This window comes from Enhydra lutris, unplaced genomic scaffold, assembly GCF_002288905.1.
Source record: "Enhydra lutris kenyoni isolate GAN:26980312 unplaced genomic scaffold, ASM228890v2 scaffoldscaffold97, whole genome shotgun sequence".
In the NCBI taxonomy this organism is placed as follows: Eukaryota; Metazoa; Chordata; class Mammalia; order Carnivora; family Mustelidae; genus Enhydra; species Enhydra lutris.
In genome coordinates this window covers 2,269,735-2,282,243 of record NW_019154181.1, presented here as the reverse complement: position 1 = coordinate 2,282,243, position 12,509 = coordinate 2,269,735, and the positions used below count along the sequence as shown (strand labels likewise).

The following is a 12,509-nucleotide window of genomic DNA, read 5'->3' as shown; positions in this document are numbered from 1 at the left end:
AACAAAAGCTCCAAGAGCGAACCAGAGCAGATTGCTTAGCTCGGCCCCTGGCAAGGGCGGTGCAAGTCCACCTCAGGCAAATACACTGGAAAAGCCACACAACAGGTCCCTCTGCCAGAAGATCAGCAAGATCATCCGGCCATCAAGTTTATGGATCAATGAGAATTGCAAAACTCCAATGCTAGGGGAATACAGCACATAGAACTCATGGTTTTTCCCCCACGATTCCTTAGTTTTTCAACTTTAATTTTTTTCTTTCCTTTTCAACCAATTTCTTATTTTATCAACTTTTAAAAATCTTTTTTGATTTTCATTTTTACAGTTACATTCTATCCCTGCATTATGTAAGTTTTTCTTTCTTTACAATTTTGGGATGCAACTTCTTCTAACAGACTAAAATATAGTCAAAATCTGTTCCTATTCATTTGTCAGATCATATTCTCTTTTATGTTGTTGTTTCTTCTTCTTTTGTTTTGTTTTGTTAAAGGCTTTTAAAATTTTCATCTTTGCAGTTATGTTCTATCTTTTCAGTGTATTTAATTTTATTTTTTACAATTATTTCTTTACAATTTTGGGATCTAGTTTTCTAAAAAAAAAAAAAATACATACAAAATCCAATGTATTGCTCTATTCTGCTCATCTGTCTAATTATATTCTCTTTTTTCTTTCTCCCCTGACCCCCAGTTTCAGGTATCTTCTGATTTGTTTAGCATATATTTCTCTAGGGTCATTGTTGCCATTTTGCATTTTGTTCTATCGTTCATCTATTCTTCTCTGGATAGAACGACAAGACGGAGAAGTATCAAAAGGTGACTATCAAAAAAGAGAACAAGAAGCAGTACTGACTGCAAGGGACCTAATCAATATGGACATAAGTTAAGATGTTGGAACTAGAGTTAGGAATAATGATTATAAAGATATTAGCTGGGCTTGAAAAAAGCATAGAGGATGCTAGAGAATCCCTTTCTGGAGAAGTAAAAGAACTAAAATCTAACTGGTGGTGGGTATTATGGAGGGCATGTATTGCATGGAGCACTGGGTGTGGTGCATAAGCAATGAATTCTGGAACACTGAAAAGAAATTTTAAAAATAAATAAAAATTTTTTTTAAAGTGAAAAAGGTTGTCAATGAGATGCAATAAAAAAATGGAGGCTCTTGCTAGGATAAATGAGGCAGAAGAGAGAATTAGTGATATAGAACACCAAACGATGGAGAATAAAGAAGTTGAGAAAAAGAGTGATAAACAACAAGGGGAGAATTTGAGAGCTAAGTGACACCATAAAGTGAAAAAATATTAGAATAATTGGGATCCCAGAAGAGGAAAGAGAAAGAGAGGGGCACAAGGTATACTGGAGCAAATTATAGAGGAGACTTTCCTAATGTGGGGAAGAAAACAGACATCAAAATCCAGGAGGCACAGAGAACCTTCCTCAAAATCAATAAAAATAGGTCAACACCCCAACATATGATAATGAAACTTACAAATCTCAAGAGAAAAGGAGAAAATCCTGAAAGCAGCTCAGGACTAAAGATCTGTATCCTACAATGGTAGAAATATTAGACTGGCAGCAGACCTATCAACAGAGACCTGGTAGGCCAGAAACAATGGATATGATACATTCAGGGTGATGAGAAAAATATGCAGCCAAGAATACTTTACCCAGCTAGAATGTCATTCAAAATAGAAGGAGTGATTTAAAAAAATTTCAGGACAAACTAAAAGAACTCGTGTCACCAAACCAGCCCTACAAGAAATATTAAAAGGGATCCTTTAAGCAAAAAGAGAGCACAAAAGTAACGTAGACCAGAAAGGAACAGAGACAATATACAGTGACAGTCACCTTACAGGCAATACAATGGCACTAAATTCATATCTTTCAATATTTATCCTGAATGTAAATGGGCTAAATGCCCCCAATCAGAAGACACAGGGTATCAGACTGCATAAAAAAGGCAAGACTTATTTATATGCTGTCTGCAAGAGACTCACTTTAGACCCAAATATACCTCCAGATTGAAGGTGAGGAGGTAGAAAACACTTTATCATGCTAATGGACATCAAAAGACAGCTGGGGTGGCAAGCCTTATATCAAACAAAATAAATTTTAAACCAAAGACTGTAATAAGAGGTGAGTAAGGACACTATGTCACAATTATGAGGTCTATCCAACAAGAAGATCTAACATTGTAAATATTTATGCCCCTAACATGGGAGCAGCCAATTGTATAAGCTGATTAATAACAAAATTAAAGAAATAAATCAATAATAATACAATAATAGTAGGGGATTTTTAACAACCCCTCTCTGCAATGGACAGATCATCCAAGCAGAAGATCAACAAGGAAATAAAGGCTTTGAATGACACACTGGACCAGACGGACATCACAGATATATTAAGAACATGTCATCCCAAAGCAACAAAATACATATTAATCTCTAGTACACATGGAACATTCTCCAGAATAGATCATATCCTGGGACAAGTCAGGTCTCAACTGGTACCAAAAGACTGGGTTCATTCCCTGCATATTTTTGGACCATAATGCTTTGAAACTGAAATTCAATCACATGAAGAAAGTTGGAAAGAACCCAAATACATGGAGGCTAAAGACCATCCTACTAAAGAATGAATGGGTCAACCAGGAAATTAAAGAAGAATTTCAAAAATTCATGGAAAAAAATGAAAATGAAAACACAGCTTTTCAAAACCTTTGGTATGCAACAAAGGTGATCTTTTAAGAGGGAAGTATATAGCACTACAAGCCTTTCCCAAAAAAACAAGAAAGGTATCACATACACAACCTAACCTTACACCTAAAGGAGCGGGAGAAAGAAAAAACAAAGCCTGAGCCTAGCAGGAGAAGAGAAATAATTAATATTAGAGCAGAAATCAATGAAATAGAAACCAAAAGAAGAGTAGAACAGATCAATAAAACTAAGAGCTGGTTCTTTGAAAGAATTAATAAGATTGATAAACCCCTGGCCAGACTTATCAAAAATAAAAGAGAAAGGAGCCAAGTAAATAAAATCATGAATTTAAGAGGGGAGATCACAACCAACACTGAAGAAATACCAACAAATTAGATAATCTGGAAGAAATGGATCCATGATATAAACTACCAAAACTGAACCAGGAAGAAACAGAAAACCTGAACAGACCCATAACCAGCAAGGAAATTGAAGCAGTCATCAAAAATCTCCCAACAAACAAGAGCCCAGGGCCAGATGGCTTCCCAGGGGAATTCTACCAAATGTTTCAAGAATTAATACTTAGTCTTCTGAAGCTGTTTCAAAAAACCAAAATGGAAGGAAAACTTCCAAACTCTTTTTATGAGGCCAGCATTACCTTGATCCCCAAACCAGACAAAGACCCCATCAAAAAGGAGAATTACTGACCAATATCCCTGATGAACACGGATGCAAAAATTTTCACCACAATAGTAGTCAATAGGATCTAACAGTACATTAAAAGGATTGTTCTCCACAACCAAGTGGGATTTATTCCTGGGCTGCAATGTTGGCTTAACATCCACAGATCAATCAATGTGATACAATACATTAATAAAAGAAAGAAGAAGAACCACATGATACTCTCAGTAGATGCTTAAAAAGCATTTGACAAAGCATCCTTTCTTGATCAAAACTCTTCAAAGTGTAGGGATAGAGGGTACATACCTCAATATCATAAAATCCATATACAAAAACCCCACAGCAAATATCATTCTCAATGTGGAAAAACTGAGAGCTTTTCCCTTAAGGTCAGGAATATGGCAGGGCTGTCCACTATCACCACTGTGATTCAACATAGTACTAGAAGTCCTAGCCTCAGCAATCAGACAATAAAAAGAAATAAAAGGCATCTGAATTGGCAAAGAAGAAGCCAAACTCTCATTCGTTGCAGATGACATGATACTCTGTGTGGAAAACTCAGAAGACTCCACCTCAGAATTGCTGGCACTCATACAGGAATTCAGCAAAGTGGCAGGATATATCAAATCAATGCACAGAAATTAGTTGCATTTCTATATACTAACAATGAGACAGAAGAAAGAGAAATTAAGTAGTCCATCTCATTTACAATTGTACCCAAAACCGTAAGATAGGTAGGAATAAACCTAACCAAAGAGGCAAGGGATACGCACACAGAAAACTACAGAACACTCATGAAATAAATTGAGGAAGACACAAAGAAATAGAAAAACATTCCATGCTTATGGATTGGAAGAACAAATATTGTTAAAATGTCTATGCTTCCTAGAGCAATCTACACATTCAATGCAATCCCTAACAAAATATCATCAACTTTTTTCACAGAGCTGGAACAAAAAATCCTAAAATTTGTATGGAACCACAAAAGACCCCAAATAGCCAAAAGAATGTTGAAAAAGAAAACCAAAGCTGTTGGCATCACAATTCTGGACTTCAAGCTCTATTAGAAAGCTGTAATCATCAAGACAGTATGGTACTTGCACAAAACAGATACATAAATCAGTGGAATAGAACAGAAAGTCCAGAAATGGACCCCCAACTCTATGGTCAACTAATCTTCAACAAAGCAGGAAAAAATATCCAATGGAAAGACAGTCTCTTCAACAAATGCTGTTGGGAAAACTGGACGGCCACATGCAGAAGAATGGAACTAGACCATTTCCTTACATTATACATGAAAATAGACTCAAAATGAATCAAAGACCTAAATGGGAGACAGGAATCCATCAAAATCCTATAGGAGAACATAGGCAGCAACCTCTGTGACCTTGGCCACAACAACTTCTTGCCAGACAGTCTCCAAAGGCAAGGGAAACAAAGGCAAAAATGAACTGTTGGGACTTCATCCAGATAAAAATCTTTTGCACAGCAAACAGTTGACAAAACCAAAAGACAACTGACAGAATGGGAGAAGATATTTGCAAATGACGTATCAGATAAAGGGCTAGTGTTCAAAATCTATAAAGAACTTCTCAAACTCAACACCCAAAGAGCAAATAATCCAATCAAGAAATGGGCAAAAGACATGAATAGACATTTCTCCAAAGACATACAATTGGCCAACAGACACAAGAAAAAGTGCTTGACATCACTCGGCATGAGGGAACTACAAATCAAAACCACAGTGAGATATCACCTCACACGAGTCAGGATAATTAAAATTAACAAGTGCGGAAACAACAGATGTTGGCGAGGATGCGGAGAAAGGGGCACCCTCCTACACTGTTGGTGGAAATGCAAGCTGGTGCAGCCACTCCGGAAAACAGTATGGAGGTTCCTCCTAAGGTTGAAATAGAGCTACCTACAACCCAACAATTGCACTACTGGGTATCTAACCCATAGACACAAATGTAGTGATCTGAAAGGGCACCTGTACTCCAATGTTTATAGCAGCAATGTCCACAAGAGCCAAACTATGGGAAGAGCCTAGATGTCCAGTGACAGATGAATGAATAAAGAAGATGTAGTGTGTATATATATACATATATATGTATACACACACACACACACACACACACACACACACACACACACACACAGTGGAATACTACGCAGCCATCAAAAGAATTGAACTCTTGCCATTGATAATAACATGGATGGAACTAGAGGATATTATGCTAAGCGAAATAAGTCATTCAGAGAAAGACAATTATCATATGATTTCACTCATGTGTGAAATTTAAGAAACAAAGCAGGATAATAGGGGAAGAGAAGAAAAAAATAAAACAAGATGAAAACAGAGGGAGACATGGGGCGTCTGGGTGGCTCAGTGGGTTATACCTCTGCCTTTGGCTCAGGTCATGGTCTAGGGTCCTGGGATTGAGCCCCACATTGGGCTCTCTGCTCAGCAGGGGGCCTGCTTTCCCCTCTCTCTCTGCCTCCCTCTCTGCCTACTTGTAATCTCTCTCTCTGTCAAATAAATAAATAAATAGAATCTTAAAGGAAAAAAATGTAACAGAGGGAGACAAACCACATAAGACCCTTAACTACAGGGAACAGAGGGTTGCTGGAGGGAAGGGAGGCGGGGGGATGAGGTAACTGGGTGATGGGCATTAAGAAGTGCATGTGATGTAATGACTACCAGGTGTTACATGAAACTGATGAATCCCTGACCTCTCCCCCTGAAACCAGTGATACATTATATGTTAATTAAAACAACAACAACAAAAGAACCAATGGAGAATGTTCCACGTGAATTACATGACAGCTATGGCTGGTGACAAGTGTCAGGGGTCAAGGCATAAGCCCCAGTGAGCAGGGAGCATTCAGAGCCAGGGAAGCACTGTCCCTTCCCTGTCCCCCATCAAAAGCCTAGAAAACCCGCCTGTCAGTCTGGAGCCATGGGCACAAATGAGCCATGAGCAGAAAGGGTCACTGCATATAGGAGAGGGCTTGAACTTGATGTACGGTCATGGTGAGGAAACCCAAGGTAAGGCACTGGGACTGAAGCAGGTATGTTTCATTTGACCTGAGCAGACACAGAAGCTTTAAAAAAAAATGGGCAGGGCATGTATGGGACTCAGAAGGAGGACAATCCCCTTGGGAAATAAGGTCACAGACAAAATCATAAAGAAGCCAGTTGAAACCCAGTCTGAGGTAGCCAGCATGTCAGATGATGCTTCATGAAATCAAGTATGGTTTTTCAACACATCTAAGATATCATTATGAGCCACAAAGTATCTGCCAATTAAATGACGACGTGGCATTTTAGCACATCAACTGAAAGAAGAATTCTAAATTTTAGAGATACAAAAATGCAAAAAAATATGAGCCCTGGAATTAACAAAATGTGGGTAGACATATGTTTCATGGCCCAGGATATAAACAGATAAAAAAAAAATCTAATCCCAGGGAACAAACTCCACAAAACAACACAGGAAAGATTTTACACCTGACAGAGTAGAAATGATAGGGCAGCCTGAAGAAAAATTCTTAAGTAAGCGTTCTGAGAAATAAATAGTTTTGAAATAAGGATAGGCAGAAAAAGGACCAAGTAATCTTAGATATAAAGAATGTAACTGTTGCAAATTTAAAATAATAAATAAATAAATAATAAAAATAAATAAATGAATCAGAAACTAGGCAAGTCACTGCTTAAAAGATACTTAGCAAAAGATAGGAATGAGATCTCTCAAAGCACAGGAAAGAGTTATGGAGAGAGAATATATGAAGAGAAATTAAGCAGTCTGGAAGGTAGCTGAGTGAGAGGACAGGACAGTCAGAAATGGGAGAATAAACAGAAGGAAGGGCTAAACTTTCCCATAGTTTAATGGAGGCCCTCAGATCAAGAAAGCTTACCGAGGGGCGCCTGGGTGGCTCAGTGGATTAAGCCGCTGCCTTCGGCTCAGGTCATGATCTCAGTGTCCTGGGATTGAGCCCCGCATCCGGCTCTCTGCTCAGCGGAGAGCCTGCTTCCTCCTCTCTCTGCCTGACTCTCTGCCTACTTGTGATCTCTCTGTCAAATAAATAAATAAAATCTTTAAAAAAAAAAAAAAAAAGAAAGCTTACTGAATGGCTACAAGATACTTTTAAAAAAAAAATCCTCATGTGCCCATGTTTTATAGTACAAAAAGGAAGAGAAAATATTTAAAACTACAGGAGAAAATACCCAATTATCTACAAAGCAAAGACAACCCAGTTGATGGTAGATTTGTCACCAAGAACAAGAAGGACATAGTGTCATATCAGTCATGCAGAGCTACTATCAACTTAGATTTTTAAACCCAGCAATGTTCAAGAATATTGAATATTCAATATTCAAGAAATTTATTTCTTGGGGGTGAGGCACAAGTAGGGGGAGGGGCAGAGGGAGAAGCAGACTCCCTGTTGAGCAGGGAGCCTGATGTGGGCCTCGATTTCAGCTCCCTGGGCTCATGACCTGAGCCAAAGGCAGACACTTAACCGACGGAGTCACCCAGGTGCCCAATAAAGGCATTTTTTTTAAGACATTTTTTTTTTTTAAAGACATCCGCACACTAAGGGTTTACTCCTTACTGGCCCTTCCTGAAAGGACCACTGAAAGATATAGGTCAGCAAAAATAAAAAGAATCTGGAAGGGAGGGACAAGATTCAAGCAGCAACAGTAAAAATATCTGCATCTCAAACATGTTGATAAATCGAAATACGACAGAATAATGTTTTATTAGAATTTTTTAAAATTTGCAACTCAACTTCTAATGAACGATAATGCAAAAGAGAAGGCAGGGGAGGGAAGGGTTGCAAACTTCTCTGGGAAGAGAACAAAGAGAAGAAAAAACACGCATTTTCAAATATTACAGTGAGCAGGAAAGTTGCCTGGACCAGCATCATCCCTGCTTCTCCTGGAAACGTAGTTTTCATGCAAGTTTCCAGAGCCCCTTGCATGGGAACACCGAAACACCTACCCTCAGACTTCCAGTTACACGGGTCAGTTATGTGAAGTTGTAATGGTTACGCTAGATTGAGCTGGTCGTTTGGTTTTTGCAACTTACAGCTGAAGGCATCCTAACTGACGCAACTATGCATCCTGACAATCTGAGAATATTTGAAACCGCCAACGTAGTAATTATTCAAGTGAGAATCGGCAGTGGACGTTAGAGCCACTGGATGAAAATTTACTGCCGCACCGGAGAGTCAAACGCTCTCCATCACATTACAGGTTGCTTTCCAGTCACAAAGGAGAGAATGTGCATTTCCAGTGGGGAAATCTGGCAGTCGCTGCTTCAGCCAAATGACCAAACCCACACCACCTGACACCACAGATCTCCAAAGGGACTGAGTATGTACAGTCTTGTACATAGCATTCCTACCCAAATGCTTTCTCCTGCCTCTGCTCATGAGGAAACAAACAGATCCAAGACATTCTCCAAGACAACCGGCAGAGGCTCTTGGGAAGATGAGTGTCAGGAAAACAGAAGAAGCTGGGGAGGTTGTTTTAGGTAAAAAGGGGCTAAGGACAGAGAAGAACAACAACAAATATGGCAAAATGTTAACTGTCGGGAAATTCAGAGAACGTATGGCTGAATGACCGCTAAACCATTCTTTGTACTTTTCAGTGGGTGTGAGCATTTTGCAAATAAAAAGTTGGAGGGCACAATGAGAAAGTGTTTGGAACTGGAAAACCACTGAAACCAGTTAAGGGCAAGACACAGGTATCCAGTACCCTTAGTTGAATGCCTTATGTCACAGTCTTTGTCCTAAACCCTTCATGTGGGTAACTCCATCAATCCTTGCAACAATGAGAGGATGTAGGTCCTGTTTTTAGGACTGCTATTTCACATACGGGGAAACAGAGACATGGAAGTTGGGTAATAGTCCCAGTTTCCACTGCAAAGAGGTGGGACCCAAACAGAGGTGGTCTGGATCCAGAGTCAACGTGCTGAACGATGCGGCGAGCCACTGCACCCAAATGAAGAGGGGTTACAGTAAGAATACAGTGAAGACAGACAGACAACTGACAAATACAGGAAAAGGGGGGGATAGGGAGTACAAACCACACAAAAAGAGAAAACATAAAGTATTCCTAGTAAGTGAGTCCTACCATGTTTTAGTTACGATAAATGCAAAAGGGTAAAGCCACAGACTTGAAATTAGAGATCCTTGGAGCGAAGAGGGTAATGTGCTATTTATGAAAGAAATGCCTGAAACAGAACGACTCAATGGTAGAATAGAGAAAGCTGGCTCAAGAGGCAGGACAAATTGTTTCATACATTCTGGACACAAGCTGTTGGGGTGCTGGTCCATGGCAATTGATCAGAAAGGAAAGCAATTTCAGTTTCAGCGAGCCAGACTGACCAAAGGCCTTGGACTTGGGGCCACCAGACCCATACAGGCCCCATACAGAGCAAGCAGTTGCAAAAGAGGCTTCGGGCTGTGCTATGGGGACAACACAGTCAGAACAAGGCTTTGAAGCTACGTAAATATCAGGCTGGACGACAAAGAGGATGAAAAAAAAACACTTAGTACAAGAATTAGGGGGGGTTGGAAAAAACCGCATCTGAGTGGTCATAAACAGTACTTTGGAAATACTTGATGTAATGGAAAAGTCTACCCACAGGGAGGGGAAGGGTTCTCATGCCAGGTCACAGACGCAGGGCACTATCTGGAAAGGCAAGTCCAAGTCAACCCCCGAACCACTGCCTGCCACCAGCATCCTTAAACCCAGCCCGTCGGAGAAGGTCACCTTGCCCTATAGGTTGGTGGACTAAAATCGTTCCTGGAGGACAAATAAAAGCAGAAGTAAGAATAAGAAAAAAGAAAATGAAAAAAAAAAACAAATTCACATTTTTCATATTAAGACTTCTGTAAATGAGTTTAGTGTGAGAAACCTATTAGTTTTATAATCATTAAAAATTTTGTATATAATTTTTTTTTAAGATTTTATTTATTTGACAGAGAGAGAGAACACAAGTGGGTTTGGGGGAAGGGAGAAGCAGACTCCCTGCTGAGCAGGGAGCCCCAGGTCCCTGGGATCATGACCTGAGCCAAAGGCAGCTGCTTAACCGACTGAGCCACCAGGTGCCCCAAACATTTTGTATATAATCTCAAAACTGTTTTTAAGGTGGTTTGAAGCATTTATGGGATTGATAGATTAAACCTAAGGTTTTAATTAAAAGTGTGAAAGTGATAAATTTACAACCAATGTTTAAATGTCTGGGAAGTCTAAATTGTCAATTCTAAGTTTTGGGGTCTTATGTAAGCACTGAAGGAATATTTAGACAAATGTTGATTATTTAAAGGATGTTAAACAGTTAATAATTTCACAACAGGTAAATCAGTCCATACCAAAATCCTACCCCTCCTCCCAACATTAAAGGATCCACCAACCTTGTACAATGAGCTGGATCTGCAGAGGGTCCCAAATACGCATTTATGTTTATAAAAACCCATTTAGATATGGCCCTTTCCCACCATCATTAAAACTAAGTGGTGCCTGGGTGGCTCACAGGGTTAAGCCTCTGCCTTCTGCAGGTAGTGATCTCGGGGTCCTGGGATGGAGCCCCGCATCGGGCTCTCTGCTCAGCAGGAAGCCTGCCTCCCCCCCACCTCTGCCTGCCTCTCTGCCTACTTGTGATTTCTCTCTGCCAAATAAATAAATAAAATCTTAAAAAAAAAAAACAAAACAACTAAGCGGTGGTGGGAGATAAAAACAGACAAAAATTGAGCAAGGAGCTAAGAATCATTTTACACGGGATATGTGAGATCACCTTCCTTACCTTGTTTATTGATCATTGGTAATTAGCCACCTCCGCAGAGGCCCTTAGTTTGCTCTCATAATCAGATGGTTTACGTACCACATAAAATATTCATGATGGTTCGGAAAAGGTAAATCTACAGAGACTGAAAGCAGATTAGTGGTTGCTGGGGGCTCACGATGAGGACAGGGACTTTTTTTTTTTTTTTAAAGATGCGGGGCTCAATCCCAGGACCCTGACACACGGAGATCACAGGCAGGCAGAGAGGCAGGCAGAGAGAGGAAGGGACGCAGGCTCCCTGCTGAGCAGAGAGCCCGATGCGGGGCTCGATCCCGGGACCCTGGGACCATGACCTGAGCCGAAGGCAGAGGCTTTAACCCACTGAGCCACCCAGGCACCCCTATACACCATTTTATATGTTAAATATATATAATATGTGGTATATTACAGATTATATATATTGGTTATTATAATATATATTTTATATGTTATATATATTATATATTATATATCATACAGGTATCTGTATCATATAACTCAACAAAGCTGTCACAGAACCGGAGAAATAATCTGACTTTGAAACAGAAAGAATCTGAAATGATTAAGAACTGTGATCTGACAAGAGGAAATGACTGAACGTCGTCAGGGTTTGGATGTGGAGGCTAGCCAGAACGATGCTAAGACGTTCTCTAAGATGCCATTCATTTCTGCTTTGGAAAGTGAAAAGAAAGCTCGCCTGAGTGGCTCAGTCGGTTAAGCGACTTCCTCAGGCTCAGGTCATGATCCTGGAGTCCCGAGATCAAGTTCTGCATCGGGCTCCCTGCTCGCAGGGAGTCTGCTTCTCCCTCTGACTTTTCCCCTCTTGTGCTCTCTCTCTCTCTCATTTTCTCCCTCCCAAATAAATAAATAAAATTTTTATAAATAAATAAATAAATGTATGTTAAAAGAAAAATGAAAGGAGGCTGATTATAAGAAAGAGTTAAGGTGTAGGGGCCCAAGCTCGCTCTTCTTTTATCACTTCTAACAGCTTAGTTTCATTTTCAAATGTGCATATAGTATTTTTCTTATTGTGGGCAAACTCCGATCTCGAGTCTTCAGCATTTGTATGAATATACTGGGACCCAGCTGATGGAAAGCAAGCATGCCACAATGTCAGTTTACTTATCTAAGAAGGATTTAGACCCATCAGGAGAATGGTAAATAACTTCTTCAGGGGACTTCTTTGTCCAGCATGAGCATGCAAGAAATCCCGCAAGACAAATGAGAATCCGGGGTGAAGGCAGAAAAGCCACAGCTGAGCTATGTTCCCGGGTGGTCTCCACTGTTTGCCCACCTAAATCCGTGTC

General features: G+C 40.0%; 1 protein-coding gene across 1 annotated transcript in view; it reads right to left on the bottom strand.

Moving 5' to 3' along the window:
* Positions 1 to 12,509, bottom strand: part of LOC111139271 (multidrug and toxin extrusion protein 2-like) — a 68,822-nt gene that overhangs the window by 31,698 nt on the left and 24,615 nt on the right. The gene's annotated exons all lie outside the window — the stretch shown is intronic.